The 11,499-nt window shown below is 41.4% G+C and overlaps 1 protein-coding gene across 4 annotated transcripts in view; it reads right to left on the reverse strand.

Annotated features, from left to right (window-relative positions):
• The window catches only part of nhsa (Nance-Horan syndrome a (congenital cataracts and dental anomalies)), a 67,264-nt gene that overhangs the window by 43,351 nt on the left and 12,414 nt on the right, over window positions 1-11,499 (reverse strand). The window lies entirely within an intron of this gene.

Genomic DNA, 11,499 nt, shown 5'->3' on the forward strand with positions numbered 1-11,499 from the left:
AGTCAAACAAACACTGCAGCGTCACTCAGAGTTAAAAACTGTCTAAATTCTTTCATCTTTAATAAACTGATCAGTGTTGCTGCTTTACCAGGTGTAACAATTAAGTTTAACATCCAGGCATCCATGAAAATAGAATTTATTAAACTTAGCGGAGTTAGAAGTTAGCAGGAAGTTAGCTTGCTAGTTTCCACCTAAACATGATAAACCATGTTCTGACTGAGAGATTTTTGAAAAAATTAAAACATACAGCTCTGCTATCACTTCCAACATAAATTAAGACAGAAAACTAAACAGCAGTGACGTTTATAGGGTTACTGAAGTTGGGGTAGCTGGCATGTGCATGTGCTACGTACTAGCAACATAGCTATGTTAGCATAACATAAACACAGTGAAGCTGGAGGATGAACGTTAACTTTTTTCCACTCGATAAACAATGTGAGGGTTCCCTATGGTTAGGGACAAATGCAATCGCATGGCAGGATGCTGTAAACGGACCAAACTTATGTCAGGAGAACAACTGAGATAATTCATCCACAATACAAGGTTAGCCACTAATATACTGCAACAGCATGGGAATAGAGCAGCTGCGAGGGAATTCAACATTAATGAATTAATGGTAGGGAAGTGTTTTAATGCGCCTTATAATCCGGTGTATGAAAACAGACACTTTCATCGACTGTGCACCTTATAACCCGATAAAATACGGTACAGCACAAAAGGTTAAATGGCATATAAACACACTAATGAGATATCACTTTACATATTGCCATTTGGACAGGTGTACAGCTTAACTTCAACATTTAATGTAAAGAAATATCCAAATGCAACTGCAAAATGTGCTGTCAACCAAATAAATGAGTAAATAAACAGGCAGCTACAGTATAATCCTGTTTGTTGACTATGAAACCAGTGTTTTGCCTTGATTACAGCCTTCTGCCTTTTTTTATTACATAGCAAACATTTCTATTTCATTTTGCACTGAAACAGCACACTGGTACTTTTAGACAATCTGTGACAGTCTTTGCATGGATGAAGGCTAGTCTTCTCTGCACCAGAAGAGCTGGCACTGACAGTGAAAATACATTTGAGACTTTATTGTTGTTTGCACTATAAACTAATTTAATTCTTTTAAGTTGCAGTATTTAAATATTTTTATTTCAGGTGGGTTTATTTCCTGACAAATCCTAAAAAGTGTATTTGTAATACTTTTCATTATTTTCTATCATATATTTGTTATTGCAATAATGGATTCGAAAACTGAGGTCAGTGTATGTAAAAGTCAGACTGCTCTAAAGGCACAAAGGTATCTTTTTCTAATTTTGTAGCAGTATTATGTCATACAGGTAGAGAGAGGAATGCAGTATTTACGATCCACCTGGAAATTACCTCACTGGAAAGAAAAGAAATTTGAATACTACAAGCCGCTGCAAGCTGTGCAGTATTAAAACTGGTTAAGATTTGCGCAAGCTTGTTGACATCACCTCTGCATAAACAGCAAGAAGCAAAAGTGAAAGAAAGACTGGCGAACAAGGCTGATACACATGCAACCGGAGAACAAATCAGAAACTTGCGCAAGTCCAAAATGCCTCAGATAACGAGCCAAAACATGAGCCACGGGAAGGATGGAAGCAATGCACGGAGCACGAGGCATCTGTAAGTGTGAGGTTAAGTGCAGAGCTGCAGATGTTGTTGTCAAGCTGCTGCCTGAAGCGAACGTGGAGGATGCCGCTGCTCCCATCTGTGGTCATGTTAAATATTTAATGTTACAACAGCTACATGACCAACAGTTTCTGTAAGTGCCAAGGAAAACGAAACAGCAATTTGCATAAGAGAGACGAGGCAGGCTGACACTTTTTAGAACGCATCGTTGGCTTTTAGAGAGAACAAGTGTGAGGTCACAGAGAGTCTCATCTCGCCTGGAACTAAACTTTATCTGATGTGTTTGTATGTTTCCATGCTGACTCCCAGTGATTTAGGAACAATGAGTAATCAAGGTCTAGCCGGGCCCCTCTGGAGGCACTCCACAGTTTGTTTGTGGAAGGAAATGAGGTCTCAGTGGATTGTGGTTTAGCCTCGTCACTCCTTCGGGTGTGAAAACAATGTAATTATGGCGCAATATCTGACAAGAAACATGAGCGAATTGACAGAATCACACTTCCAGCTTCCTTTCCAAGTAACTCCTCAGCTATTTGTGACCTTGCGGAAAGTAAAAGTCCAGATGGACAGGTCACATCTGCTCAGAGGAATGTATCCTCCGTCACCTCTGTACTCTTTCACCCTCAGGGCTTTGGAAATGTCAGGACTGTAAGGTTACCCTCTCTTTTCCTTCTCCCCACTCCTCTGATTTCCTAGACGTTCGCTGATGCCCATGAAGAATGAAAGCCATGTGGCGTGACACTGGAGGACTACAACGCAAACGACTTTGCAGAAATGAGTAACAAAGAGAACCCTGAAAAGATAGCAGGGTTCAAACTACAGTATCATAAAAGGCAGATTAAGAAAAAAAATCATATTGCAAATTCACTACACTGACTCACTCATTATCCAGTAGCTCTACAAGCTAAAAAAGACAAACAAACTGGCTTCTAAATGATGATTCACACCACGCCCACACTGGACCGTCCTCATATTTTCAAAGCTGTATGTGAAATTCCAGTGAGCGAAGACGGACCTTGTTTTTGACATCTTATCATAAAATTTCTATCCAGTCTGAACAGTCAATGAAAGACTTCTTTGTTCGAGTGATCAACAACCACTCCCACGGACATCCGTCCATGTCAACAAAAGCAACGTGATTACAACACCAGACACCAACAATCCTTACTGTCAACACTAACCAATTGAATCCAGTAAAACACCACAGTTAATGCAACACTAGTGACTGTAAATCATGCTCATTTTCTCCCACTTACAGCAGACGTCAGCCAGTGTGAGGCAATAAATGGAAAAAAAAGTTCAGTATGACTGCATGAATTATGCTGCAGCTGCCAAACACACCAATTTGTATTCGGCTTTTTTTTAAAAGGGTGTGTTTCTTCACGTTGTAATACAGCAAATAAGGCCATAAAAACCCTGCTGTTAAGCCATGACTATTTTTGAGAAAATTTTATCTTCAGCTCCTCCATAAATGTGGATATGACTAACTACAACTGACTTGGGACAATCAATAGACCCAAACAGTCCAAGCATCCAAGTTTAACAGCAACATGTTAGTTTATATGTGCTATGGCAACCATTACACCAAGCCAGGGCACCTCTGCTCAGCTCTGACCTGCACTGGTTACAAGCTGGTATGAAAAAACTAGAGGAGGAAGAAGAAATGCTGCACACAATGCGGCAAGTGCTTTTATTCTATACCTTAGCACCTTGTCTAACATTCACACACACTCACACACTCTTGGAGGGATGTTTCAGAGGTAACTCTGGGTTCACTATGTTGCCCAAGGAGATGCTTTAGCATGCAGACAGGAGGAGTAGGGGATCAAACCACCGATCTGACTGCTACAGGGGGTGCTCTTCCTCCTGAAAAAGCCACTCGTAACTATAATTGCTCTTAGGGCATCTAGTATTCTTGAAGGTGATGGAGGGGACAGGAACATTAGGGGTTAAACACTCTCCATCAGCTGTTTTAAAACTGAAGAAGAGATAAAATGTGGCCCAGTTGCTTTATTTTCAAGCCCTGAAGACAAATAAGGATGAGTTTGAACTTTGAATCATGCAAAGCTACACTAACAATATTCATGAATAAAGATATGGACCTGGAAATGAGCATAACAGGTCAGTTTTATTGAGTCATATATATATATATATATATATAAAAAAGCTTTATGCTAGCTTCTATCAAGTGCAGAAATGCCCTACATCAGAATTATTTCAAATGACCAGCAGGGGGCAAATTCTCTAGTTGCATAAAGACGTCAGATTGCCAAGTCTATGAAAAAATAGCTTTCATTCAACATCTACTTGTGATCTCAGTAAACATTTTCCCAATAATTTTATGACCACAATTGCTAGTTTCAAATCTGATATAATGCAACATGATGATAATTTGGAAAATAATGGTTCCAATAAGAGTAATATAGAGGGTTAAAGAAGGCTATAATTTTGGATGTGCCTGTGTATTTGAGTGTATAAGGTCAGTTTGTCCGTTGCGTTGCTTGCTACATTGAGGTTCAGAAAACACAAAAGGTGTTGTCCAAATCGCTCAACTCTAGGCTTTAAAACAGGCTTCACAAACTAGTAGGTGATGTCATAATGGGTATGTACATCTTTTATATACAGTCTTGTGATAATTATTGCAAAGCACTTAATAAGAATCTACTTTAGTGGTTCAATTATAGTCCTTCAGAGTGTAAAAATAACCTTTATTGTGAAATATAACAACAGTGCGAAAACACAGATTGCACGCCTAACACTCCTGTTTGCCCACACTCAAACTGACAGATGGCTTTGTTGATGCCACTTCTTATCCCTGTGCATATTTCCACTCATACCTCAGTCTCAATTTCCCCTTCAATCACTACAAACGCCGCTCCTTCCTTTTGAAAGCTGCTGAAAGAAGATGACACCTGGTCCAAGTCAAATTGCATTAAAATACCACAAATGTGTATGTTTTCACAATGGGTAGCCACAGTGTGATACATACCCCTGACCCTGGGTCAGTGCCATCGTCTCCGAGCAACAAAGGCCCGGGTTGAACATATACATTTCACAGATGGAGAACAAGGAAGCAGCTGCCCCAGTGCCTTTCAAAGAAGAAGCACGGCGTAGTTCTTGCTTATTGGCATGACTGGCCGCACATTACATCACTGGAGAGGCATGCATCCCTGCGTGTTGCTATTAGAAATGCATTGCTGTTTGCAGACAGGACTTAAACATAATGGAGGCACTGAGATGAAGTGAGCAGTGATGGAAGGATGAATGATAGACTGAACCCCAAATTACGTTAAAGTACTCTTTCATTGTCATAACTGTAATGCATGAATCTGAGTTGGTTTTGCATGCGGTGCAAATTGCAGGGTTTTCCCCCGGAGTATTACGAGCCCGGTGGCCCAACAGGCTTAAGCTGACCTCCTGCTGGTGGGACTAAGATTTTTGGCTGTAGACAAAAGCTAGAGCTAGTTAACTGTCCATGTTCACAATTAGCTTACAGCTCCAATTTACTGTTTTAAGTTATTCGGTGCTCTGTGGCTAGTCTGTACTATTGATTTGCTGTTAATTTTTCACAATTATTTTGTAATCTTTGGTCTTACTTCCCCTCTTGTTAGCCAGAAGAAAACACAAACTGCACCTCTAAGTCCATGTCTGTAACAGAGTTTTGTTCTGTCCTTAGCACGGCTTCAGATGACATCAGGAATGTTGTGGAATCTGTTTTATGTCAGTGGAAATAGAAAAAAAAAACTCGTTTCTGGGTGAAGATTTGCAGAAACTGTTTCTGTGTTTCTTTGTGAACAAGGAAAACAGATTTTGAAACGTTAAAAGTGTGAACTTTTATCTCCATTTCTTGTGTCATTATTTGCAGGCAACTGATTGGCCAGCCCTTCTATATCGTTACAGTTACATCTCTACCTGTTGCTTTAGCATGTTCTAGTCATATTCATGTCCTTTTTGCACATCCATGTGAACAGAGGTATTAGTCAAAAAGACGACGTGTGGATGTAGCCTGGGATACTTCTGAGATGTGCTGCAGCATATCTGATGGAACGGCAAGCATCCGTGTCAGAGCTGGAACGTGATGCATCCACACCCAGTGTGTTCCCAGGGTTAGTTTTCCCACTTCTTTACAACAATCTGCCCCACCCTCATTATTATCACCTGTGCTTACTCTGCTACATCTGTTCCCAATCACACCACTATATAGACGCCCCTGCTTTCCTTCATTTATTTTCCAGATTGCCTTGTTCTTTTCAGATATTACCAGTGTTCCCAGTCTTCCTTGTGTTTTTGTTCCTTCTCTGGTCTAACGGACTCTGACTGAATACCAGCACATAGATTAAAGATTTGGATTTTAGATTATCTCTGTTGTTGGTGTTTGAGTCCTCCTCCTTCCAATCTTTAAACCTTTAGCCAGAAGTGGAAAATAAACATCTGATTGTTTCTCTTCGTCTCCGTCCTCTCTCCTTCAGTGTGCAGAGCTGCACATTTACAGCTCGACTGTTTTCTCTGCACAATTACTGTTATAACGGGTTAATAGCGTTACATGAACTGAGTGCATCATTCATTTGTCTGCACCTAAAAGACATTTAAGCTCCAAAATCTTAAAAAGATTTACATTTATATACCATATTTATTAATAAACCCTCATTGGTTGGTGTTATTATGAAGACCTTGCTCTAGAAACACATATGTAAGACATACATGTGTAATAGAGGATGAGTCAAGCCTGGAGAATATTAGAATACATACAGTGACATGTATAATAACAGTTTAAGATATACGAAGTGCAGTAACCTCTAATATTTGGATTGAAAAGTGACCAGACACATTTTCTGGGACTGTTTTACGCCCTCGGATGAAGTCATAAATCACAAGGTGTTTCACGGGTGAGGAGGGCTTAAACAGAGAAGTAAATCACTCGACTATACCTTAGCCTTGGATCTTTCCCCAACATCTCGGATTTCTTAAGTATTCACATGACAAAGGTCATGAAAACAAAAGCTATGGGAAGAGGAACAAGTCAAGTGATTGTTGCGCAATAACTAAGGATTCACCACAATGCCAAAACACACATGCTCGAGAACAGCGTCTCTACTGCTTGATCACATTACTGGGAGAGAGTCGTCAAATTTTTTTGAAGACCTGCACATCAGCTATTCATGTTAAATGAGGCAGCCAAGAGAATCTGGCTCAGCCTGTGATGTTAAACTCTCACTCGCAGAACAACACTTCCTTAATAAGATCAGGATCAGTGCTCAAGAGGTGAGTTTGAATCTTAACGACTGGCCAGAATCACTGATGTAGCAAAAGAAAAAAAAAGCATGGACATTAAAGGAGTAAATTAGTGTCAAAACGGCTCTACTCGTGGGAAACTGACTGTCATACCCATTAAGTAAGACTGAAACCATCATTCCTAGGCTTTAACGCTGCATCTTCTGCACGTTCTTCTGTTTGCCGGAGAGCTACGTTTCACTCTGGCAGCCCTACAGGTTGAGCAAACAGATCGTTCTTTGGCAGAGCACCAACATCAACAACAATCAAGAATCATGGATCACCAAATAGGGTGTGGGAATGTGCTCCGGACAAGAGCAAAGCTTGATCTCAAGGCAGAAAGTACAAAGATTTTTGTTCGACCGCACAGCTTTTCACTCATGTCTAAAATAAAATACTCCCTTTTTCATGTACCAGGCTGCTATAGTTAACTAAACAATGAAACCCAAATGAAAAAATATTATGTAGATCCAAAGCTATCCATACATTTCCCCAACTGTGTATCAACTTCAAGGTTATAAGGAGGCCGAGAAGGAGTGTACGCCCCGGACTGGCTGCCGGGTTATCAGAGGGACTGACAACCGCCAGCCCATTTAGAGCCACTAATTAAATGAACAAGCTGTCTTTGGACTTTTAGAGAAAATCCAGATATGCACATGGAGAACATGCACTCAGAGAAGAGAGAAAAAAAGTGACGTAAAATATTTTAGAAGTATTTTTAGATTTTGGAAATTTGATCAAAGTTGTCAGTAAAAACAGCCGGAGGTATGTAGAACATCTGCATTTGAGTCAAGCGTACCATTTTAATTTCTGCATAATAAGAGTATCTATATTTAATATGATGTCTGTTAAGAATCCAGAAAACTTTGGCTGCCATAGTAACGGGAGAATGAAATGATTGTTTAATAATTCTGGTGTTTTAAGGCTTGATTTATTTATTTCATCTCATGTAAGTTGTGGACACTAGCACAAAAGCAAGACAATGCTGCATGGCTACATGTGAGATGACGTGAATATATCCCTGTGAACCTTCAGTGAGAGGGTAAATGACATTGTGTCTTATAATTCCTTGATTCAAAGATCAGGGCAGTGAGCCCCTCCCTGTGTCCTGCAGCCCTGAGACTGTGCGTTTAAACCAAGAGATCAGACACCCGTAATCTCCATTGTCCCGTCCTGGGTAGACGGCAGGGTCCTAGCATGGCCCACTTTAACAAGCAGGGCCATCTGCAGTGTCACAGATGGCGCTGGTAGAGTCTTACAGGTTCCCACATTGGAACGGAGGGTTAACCTGATATGAGCTGGTTCGCTGAAAAGAAAAATCAACACATGTTGAGGGAGAGCGAGGGGAACCCCCCCCCCCTCCCCAAACAGAGAAATTGTTGCTTTAGGTAAGTCATCATAATCTGCACGAGTATGCAGTTGAGTATGTTTATAAGCCCAGAATAACACGGCAACTATTTTTCACACCGTATCTGCTTCTTTTTCTCAGGTCTCTGTATTCAACCTGGATCGCCTGAAACACATGCTTTTGATTACGATGTTATTCTGTCAGAATCAAGGTATCTTTGATGCACCTCATCCACTCCCCTTTTTCCCTGCCCCTCCGAAAACAATATCCACAGTACAGCTCCCCCCACCTCTTGGCCCACCCTGTTCAAACTAACAATTATGTTCTATGCTAAACAAAGACCCAGCAGCTTTATGACAGGAGTGAATAGACATCATCAAGGAGATAAATGAGGCCTTTCTGTCACAGACTGGTGCCACCGTGGCATTTAGTTTAAGGGTGAGCAAACAGCGGGGGCAGTAAAAGAAGACAAGGGCACACTTTGAGGACACATGTAGTGAAAGAATTCAAATCAATGGTTATCAATGGGTACTGCCCGAGACATTTCTTCTCTTAGACAAAGTGCTGCCAAGGTAACAACCCAGACGTTAAGTGAATGGAGAGACGTCCCACTGACAGCTTTATTCAAACGGATCCCGTGACCGAGATCGCAGTCACCGATTGGCTGCTGGGCGATGAAGACGCCAGGCGTCGTCTCAGCACGGGGGCCGTGACCTTGACTTCACGATAAGGTGAAGACTGGGACCGGGAGACTCCAAGCTCTGATGGGCAAGTGCGCCCCATCTTTGTGTTGCTCAATAGAGAGGTAATGAGTCACACAAAGGTTCCCAGCAGCCAGCCGGCTGGCATGCAGCTCGCCGGCACAAAGAGATCTGCAAGGGTAGACTTTTGCCCCAACGTCGGCCTGTTTCAGCGCGGCAGCTGTTCAAGACCTGCTTTCCATTTCATTTGCACAAGCGCTTTTATGTCTGTATCCCACTCAGACATATCACTGTGCATGTATATGTGTGAGTTTATCTTTTCTAGCTGGATCATCTGACACATATCCACTTTACCCCCATGAACTGGAAGGTGGGGATTCTGGAGAGTGGGTGTTTTCAGCCTCGGAACATAGACTGTATGACTCTATAGCCACCATACAGTTACTATTTTTTGTGGCTTTCTGTTTTCAAGCCTCAATTTCATCATTATGGCCACCACCATGATCATTTTTAGGAGTCAGAAGTGACCATATATGTAGTTTGAAGGGCTAAGTTTTCAGATAAAACTGCAAAGCTTGATTAGAAAGGCACAGATACAGGTTCAGCCAAGGATGAGGAGATCTTCTACTAACTGGAATGCCCAAAGTTGCCCCTGACACACTGGTGAGTGCATAGGTAGAAAGCATTCATCAAAGCTGAAGCACAGACTTCTTGGACAGGCTGTTAGTACAATTAACTTCTCAGCAGCACATATTATTTGCCAGATAATTCCACTAAAAATGCTCAAAAGTGACAAATACCACAAACATGGCTGAGATGTCCAGGTCAGAGACTCAAATTAAACCCTGTGTGATCATATTTCAGGACTTCGGCTCTAAATACGGGTGTGGCTTCATGCGGAATGTGCCTAGGAAACATTTGGTCGTGAAAAGTTAAGCTCTATTTGGACACATCTGACCGCACGCGATGCAGAGTTTGAATGCAAATGAATTCTGAGCTGCTTTGAAGGACTATCTAGTCAAATTTGTTGTGCGCAGATAGAAGGGCAAACCTCTCACACAGATAGGTGTGGGTAATTTGTGTATTCCAATATTCAAAACAAAAAGTACCTAATAGGCTCGCTAATCTGCTCTGTGTTCATCTTTATTATGCAGCACTTTCCCCACAGATACACGATTTCTGCCAACCTCATTTGCCCATTTGACTACTTGATTAAATTTTCTGTGAGGTAACAATAAAACCACCAGTGACACTTAAAAATGTGAAGGAGTTGGAATGCACTTCACAAACTATCTCAGTTTTTCCCAGAAAGTGAAAGGAAAACATGACACACACTAAAACACAAACAAACCCTGATGTCGGGTTGGAGTTTAGCAGTATTCCTAAAGGAGGACAGAGCCAATATGAAAGTCAGTGCTTCTAATGAAAGACACCTTCCGCCGCATTTTAAGCTGCAGGCTGACAGCCAACAGATGGGGCTTGAGCACAGCACCGCCTTTAGGTATTTTTCTCTGGTGCATCACATCCTACTATATCAGATACACCCCGAGGGAGGGAATACTCTCTTGAGATAAAACGATGTGAACAATCCACAGCAGACCGACCCTCTATTAGTCCTGTGATGCAACAGCGGTCAACACAGCCCTCGCATTTCCCATAAAAGACTCCCCATAAAAAGCTATTTCCAGGAACCTTTTCTCCTGGGTCTGAGAGCGAAAACAAGTCAAAACCACAACTGTAGTGACCGAAACTGTAAATCTTGTTTTTAGACAATCAGAATACTTTCATAAGGTAGCAGCTGATACATATAAAACAAAGCCACGGGGTCACGTTTCATATGAAAACAAACCTGAACTCCTGTCCTGCTGTGATGACCCTTGAAATCACTGTTTCACACACCTTGGGGCATCAAAGCAGGATCGCTATCCTGCCTTCCTTCTTTTTGGCTGCATTCACTTTCTCTGCTGATTTACTGCTTTTCGCTGTTGACCACAGCACTCATACTTTACCAAATTAACTGAGGAGAAAAAGTTTTCCAGTCAGTTTTCTTTGCTTCCCAAGCCCATATTCCATTTATCAGGACAGCCCCTGCAGTACGATCAGCTTCCCTCCAACAACAGCACGGCAATTCATACTCAGCACAACGGCAGCTTTAAAAAGTCAAAAGTTGAGATCAAACAACTATTGCACTGTTACATTTCTTGACAGTACTCTTGTTTTGCCTTGTGCTATAAATCCAGCGCTCCCCTTTTTGTCCCCTCTCCCTATCCTGACTCACCGCAGCAGGTTTATTTCAACTTGAGCCAAGATGAAAGCCAAGAAAGAAAGACTTAGCCCAACAGGAAAGCTAAAACCAAATCAAACTTAAAGTCCCATCCATCTATCCGTCCATCCATCCATCATCTCCCTAATTCAGGGTCACAGAAGGGCTGGAGTCTATCTATCTATCTATCTATCTATCTATCTATCTATCTATCTATCTATCTATCTATCTATCTATCTATCTATCTATCTATCTATCTA

This window comes from Haplochromis burtoni, unplaced genomic scaffold, assembly GCF_018398535.1.
Source record: "Haplochromis burtoni strain Fernald_Lab_line unplaced genomic scaffold, NCSU_Asbu1 Contig_61, whole genome shotgun sequence".
NCBI classification, from domain to species: Eukaryota; Metazoa; Chordata; class Actinopteri; order Cichliformes; family Cichlidae; genus Haplochromis; species Haplochromis burtoni.